This window comes from Arachis hypogaea, chromosome 9 (assembly GCF_003086295.3).
Source record: "Arachis hypogaea cultivar Tifrunner chromosome 9, arahy.Tifrunner.gnm2.J5K5, whole genome shotgun sequence".
Lineage (NCBI taxonomy): Eukaryota > Viridiplantae > Streptophyta > Magnoliopsida > Fabales > Fabaceae > Arachis > Arachis hypogaea.
The window spans coordinates 16,904,225-16,910,036 of NC_092044.1; the positions used below are offsets into that span (position 1 = coordinate 16,904,225).

The window sequence follows — 5,812 nt, forward strand, 5'->3', positions numbered from 1 at the left end:
CCAGAAAATCCATTTCGAGTGCAGGGAGGTCAGATTCCGACAGCATCAGCAGTCTTTTGTCAGCCTTCTTACCAGAGTTTTGCTCAGGTCCCTCAATTTCAGCCAGAAATTACCTGAAATCACAGAAAAACACAAAAACTCATAGTAAAGTATAGAAATGTGAATTTAGCATAAAAACTAATGAAAACATCCCTAAAAGTAACTAGATCATACTAAAAACTACCTAAAAACAATGCCAAAAAGCGTATAAATTATCCGCTCATCACAATACCAAAATTAAATTGTTGCTTGTCCCCAAGCAACTGAAAATCAAATAGGATAAAAAGAAGAGAATATACTATAAATTCCAAAATATCAATGAATATTAATTCTAATTAGATGAGTGGGACTTGTAGCTTTTTGTTTCTGAACAGTTTTGGCATCTCACTTCATCCCTTGAAGTTTAGAATGATTGGCATCTATAGGAACTCAGAGTTCAGATAGTGTTAATTGATTCTCCTAGTTAAGTATGTTGATTCTTGAACACAGCTACTTTTATGAGTCTTGGCCGTGGCCCTAAGCACTTTGTTTTCCAGTATTACCACCGGATACATAAATGCCACAGACACATAACTGGGTGAACCTTTTCAGATTGTGACTTAGCTTTGCTAAAGTCCCCAGTTAGAGGTGTCCAGAGCTTTTAAGCACACTCTTTTTGCTTTGGATCACGACTTTAACCACTCAGTCTCAAGCTTTTTGCTTGAACCTTCATGACACAAGCACATGGTTAGGGACAGCTTGATTTAGCCGCTTAGACCTGGATTTTATTTCCTTGGGCCCTCCTATCCATTGATGCTCAAAGCCTTGGATCCTTTTTACCCTTGCCTTTTGGTTTTAAGGGCTATTGGCTTTTTCTTCTTGCTTTTTCTTTTTCTTTCTTTTTTTTCGCCCTTTTTTTGAGCTTTTGCTTTTTCACTATTTTTTCTTGTTTCAAGAATCAATTTTATGATTTTTCAGATCACCAATAACATTTCTCTTATTCATCATTCTTTCAAGAGCCAACAACTTTAACATTCATAAACAACAAGATCAAAAATATACACTGTTCAAGCATTCATTCAGAAAACAAAAAGTATTGTCACCACATCAATATAATTAAACTAAATTCAAGGATAAATTCGAAACTCGTGTACTTCTTGTTCTTTTGAATTAAAAACATTTTTCATTTAAGAGAGGTGAAGGATTAATGGAATTTATTCATAGCCTTAAGACATAGTTACTACTACTAATGATCATGAAGTAGAGACACAAAACATAGATGAACATATAACATAAAAACCGAAAAGCAGAAAAAAATAAGAACAAGGAATGAGTCCACCTTAGTGGCGTCTTCTTCTTGAAGGACCAATAATGTCCTTAAGCTCTTCTATGTCCCTTCCTTGCCTTTGTTGCTCCTCCCTCATTACTCTTTGATCTTCTCTAATTTCATGGAGAATGATGGAGTGCTCTTGATGTTCCACCCTTAATTGTTCCACATTGTAACTCAAATCTTCTAGGGAAGTGTTGAGTTATTCCCAATAGTTATTGGGAGGAAAGTGCATCCCTTGAGGCATCTTAGGGATTTCTTGATGATGAGCTTCCTCATGCATCTCTTGAGATCCGTGGAGGGTCTCTCTTGTTTGCTCCATCCTCTTCTTGGTGATGGGCTTATCCTCTTCAATGAGGATGTCTCCTTCTATGATAACTCCAGCTGAGTAGCATAGATGGCAAATAAGATGAGGAAAAGCTAGCCTTGCCATGGTGGAGGGCTTTTCGGCTATTTTGTAGAGTTCAAAAGGGATGACTTCATGAACTTCTACTTCCTCTCCAATCATGATGCTATGAATCATGATGGCCCGATCCACAGTAACTTCAGATCGGTTGCTAGTGGGGATGATAGAGCGTTGGATGAACTCTAACCATCCTCTAGCTACAGGCTTGAGGTCCAGTCTTCTCAGTTGAACTGGCTTGCCTTTGGAGTCTCTTTTTCATTGAGCTCCTTCCACACATATGTCCATAAGGACTTGGTCCAACCTTTGATCAAAGTTGACCCTTCTAGTGTAGGGGCGTTCATCTCCTTGCATCATGGGCAAGTTGAATGCCAACCTCACATTTTCCAAACTAAAATCTAAGTATTTCCCCCGAACCATTGTAAGATAGTTCTTTGGATTTGGGTTCATACTTTGATCATGGTTCCTAGTGATCCATGCATTGGCATAGAACTCTTGAACCATTAAAATTCTGACTTGTTGCATGGGATTGGTTAGGACTTCCCAACCTCTTCTTTGGATCTCATGTCGGATCTCCGGATACTCATTTTTCTTGAGCTTGAAAGGGACCTCAGGGATCACCTTCTTCTTTGCCACAACATCATAGAAGTGGTCTTGATGGGCTTTGGAGATGAATCTTTCCATCTCCCATGACTCGGAGGTGGAAGCTTTTGTCTTCCCTTTTCCTTTTCTAGAGGATTCTCCGGCCTTAGGTGCCATTAATGGTAATGGAAAAACAAAAAGCTTATGCTTTTACCACACCAAACTTTAAAGATTGCTTGCCCTCGAGCAAGAGGAGAAAAAAGAGAAGAAGAAGAAGAAGAAAATATGGAGGAGAAGGGGAGAGGTGTGTTCGGCCAAGGTGTAGAAGAGGGGGTTGAATTGTGTGAAAATGAAGTAGAATGGAGGGGTTTATATAGGGAAGGGAGAGAGGGTAGGTTCGGCCATTTAGGGTGGGTTTGGGTGGGAAAGATATTTGAATTTTGAAGGTAGGTGGGGTTTATGGGGAAGAGTGGATGGATGTGAGTGGTGAAGGGGGTAATTGGGAAGAGAGATTGAGGTGATTGGTGAAGGGTTTTTGGGAAAGTGTGTTATAGGATTATTAGGAGGTAAGGTGGAAATATGTTAGGTGGGGATTCTGTGGGGTCCACAGATCCTGAGATGATCCTGTGGGATCCACAGATCCTGAGGTGTCAAGGATATACATCCATGTACCAATTAGGCATGTAAAATGCCTTTGCATACTATTTTGGCGTTTAAACGCCGAAGTGATGCATGTTCTGGGCGTTCAACGCCCATGTGCAACATGTTTCTGGCGTTGAACGCCAGTTCCATGCTTGTTACTGGCGTTCAGCGCCAGCTTTCCTCAGAGTGCATTCCTGGCGTTAGAACACCAGGATGGTGCTTGTTTCTGGCGTTCAGCGCCAGATCCATGCTCTGTTCTGGCGTTGAACAGCAGCCAGATGCTCCTTACAGGCGTTTAAACGCCAGTAAGTCCTTCCTCCAGGGTGTGATTTTTCTTCTGCTGTTTTTGATTCTGTTTTTAATTTTTGTATTTTTTTCGTGACTCCACATGATCATGAACCTAATAAAACACAAAATAACAATAAAATAAAAATAAAATTAGATAAATAAAAATTAGGTTGCCTCCCAACAAGCGCTCTTTTAATGTCACTAGCTTGACAATGGGCTCTCATGTAGCCTTACAGATATTCAGAGCATGATGAGGGCCTCCCAACACCAAACTTAGAGTTTGAATGTGGGGGCTTCTCAACACCAAACTTAGAGTTTGGTTGTGGCCTCCCAACACCTAACTTAGAGTTTGATTGTGGGGGCTTTGTTTGACTCTGTACTGAGAGAAGCTTATTGTGCCTCTTTTCTGTGTTTACAGAAGAACACCCTTGGGTTTTAAACACAAGATAGTCCCTATTCAATTGAAGGACTAATTCTCCTCTGTTAACATCTATCACAGCTTCTGCTGTGGCTAGGAAGGGTCTTCCAAGGATGATACATTCATCCTCCTCCTTCCTAGTGTCTAAGATTATGAAATCAGCAGGGATGTAAAGGCCCTCAACCTTTACTAACACGTCCTCTACTAATCCATAAGCTTGTCTTATTGACTTGTCTGCCAATTGTAATGAGAATAAGGCAGGCTGTACCTCAATGATCCCCAGCTTCTCCATTACAAAGAGTGGCATAAGATTTATGCCTGACCCCAGGTCACACAGAGCCTTGTTAAAGGTCATGGTGCCTATGGTACAGGGTATTAAGAATTTGCCAGGATCTTGTCTCTTTTGAGGTAAAGTTTTCTGAATCCATGTATCTAGTTCACTAATGAGCAAGGGAGGCTCACCTTCCCAAGTCTCATTACCAAACAACTTGGCATTCAGCTTCATGATAGCTCCTAAATATTGAGCAACTTGCTCTCCAGTTACATCTTCATCCTCTTCAGAGGAAGAATATTCTTCACAGCTCATGAATGGCAGAAGGAGGTTTAATGGGATCTCTATGGTCTCTATATGAGCCTCAGATTCCTTTAGGTCCTCAATAGGGAAATCCTTCTTGCTTGAGAGACGTCCCAGGAGGTCTTCCTTACTAGGATTTTCGTCCTCTTCTTCCTCCTTAGGTTCGGCCATGTTGACTATGTCAATGGCCTTGCACTCTCTTTTTGGATTCTATTCAGTATTGCTTGGGAGAGTACTAGGAGGAGTTTCAATGACTTTCTTACTCAGCTGGCCGACTTGTGCCTCCAGATTTCTAATAGAGGACCTTGTTTCACTCATGAAACTTAAAGTGGCCTTTGATAGATTAGAGACTAAGTTTGCTAAATTAGAGGAGCTTTGTTCAGAATTCTCTATCTGTTGCTGAGAAGATGATGGAAAAGGCTTGCTATTGCTAAACCTGTTTCTTCCACCATTATTAAAGCCTTGTTGAGGCTTTTGTTGATCCTTCCATGAGAAATTTGGATGATTTCTCCATGATGAATTATAGGTGTTTCCATAAGGTTCACCCATGTAATTAACCTCTGCCATTGCAGGATTTTCAGGATCATAAGCTTCTTCAGAAGCTGCCTCTTTAGTACTGTTGGATGCATTTTGCCATCCATTCAGACTTTGAGAGATCATGTTGACTTGCTAAGTCAACACTTTGTTCTGAGCCAATATGGCATTCAGAGCATCAATTTCAAGAACTCTCTTCCTCTGAGGCATCCCATTATTCACGGAATTCCTCTCAGAAGTGTACATGAATTGGTTATTTGCAACCATGTCAATAAGTTCTTGAGCTTCTGCAGGCGTTTTCTTTAGGTGAATGGATCCACCTGCAGAATGGTCCAATGACATCTTGGAAAAATCAGATAGACCATAATAGAATATATCTAATATGGTCCATTCTGAAAACATGTCAGAAGGACACTTTTTGGTCATCTGCTTGTATCTCTCCCAAGCTTCATAGAGGGATTCACCATCTTTTTGCTTGAAGGTCTGAACATCCACTCTAAGCTTGCTCAGCTTTTGAGGAGGAAAGAATTTATCCAAGAAGGCAGTGACCAGCTTATCCCAGGAGTCCAGGCTATCTTTAGGTTGTGAATCCAACCATGCTCTAGCTCTGTTTCTTATAGCAAAAGGGAAAAGCATGAGCCTGTAGACTTCAAGATCTCCTCCATTTGTCTTAACAGTCTCACAAATCTGCAAGAACTCAGTTAAAAACTGATAAGGATCTTCAGATGGAAGTCCATGAAACTTGCAGTTTTGTTGCATTAAAGCAACTAATTGAGGTTTCAGCTCAAAATTGTTTGCTCCAATAGCAGGAATTGAGATGCTTCTTCCATCAAACTTGGACGTGGATTTAGTAAAATCACCAAGCATCCTCCTTGCATTATTATTGTTGGGTTCAGCTGCCATCTCCTTCTTTTGTTCGAAAATTTCAGAAAGGTTGCCTCTGGATTGTTGTAATTTAGCTTCTTTTAGTTTTCTCTTCAGAGTCCTTTCAGGTTCAGGATCAGCTTCAACAAGAGTGCCTTTTTC

General features: G+C 40.5%; 1 non-coding gene across 1 annotated transcript; it reads left to right on the forward strand.

Annotated features, from left to right (window-relative positions):
* Nucleotides 1–5,186: 5,186 nt before the first annotated feature.
* Nucleotides 5,187–5,290, forward strand: LOC112714084 (small nucleolar RNA R71). The gene has a single exon (XR_003159040.1). It is a non-coding gene; the product is annotated as a small nucleolar RNA R71 (small nucleolar RNA).
* Nucleotides 5,291–5,812: the final 522 nt, after the last annotated feature.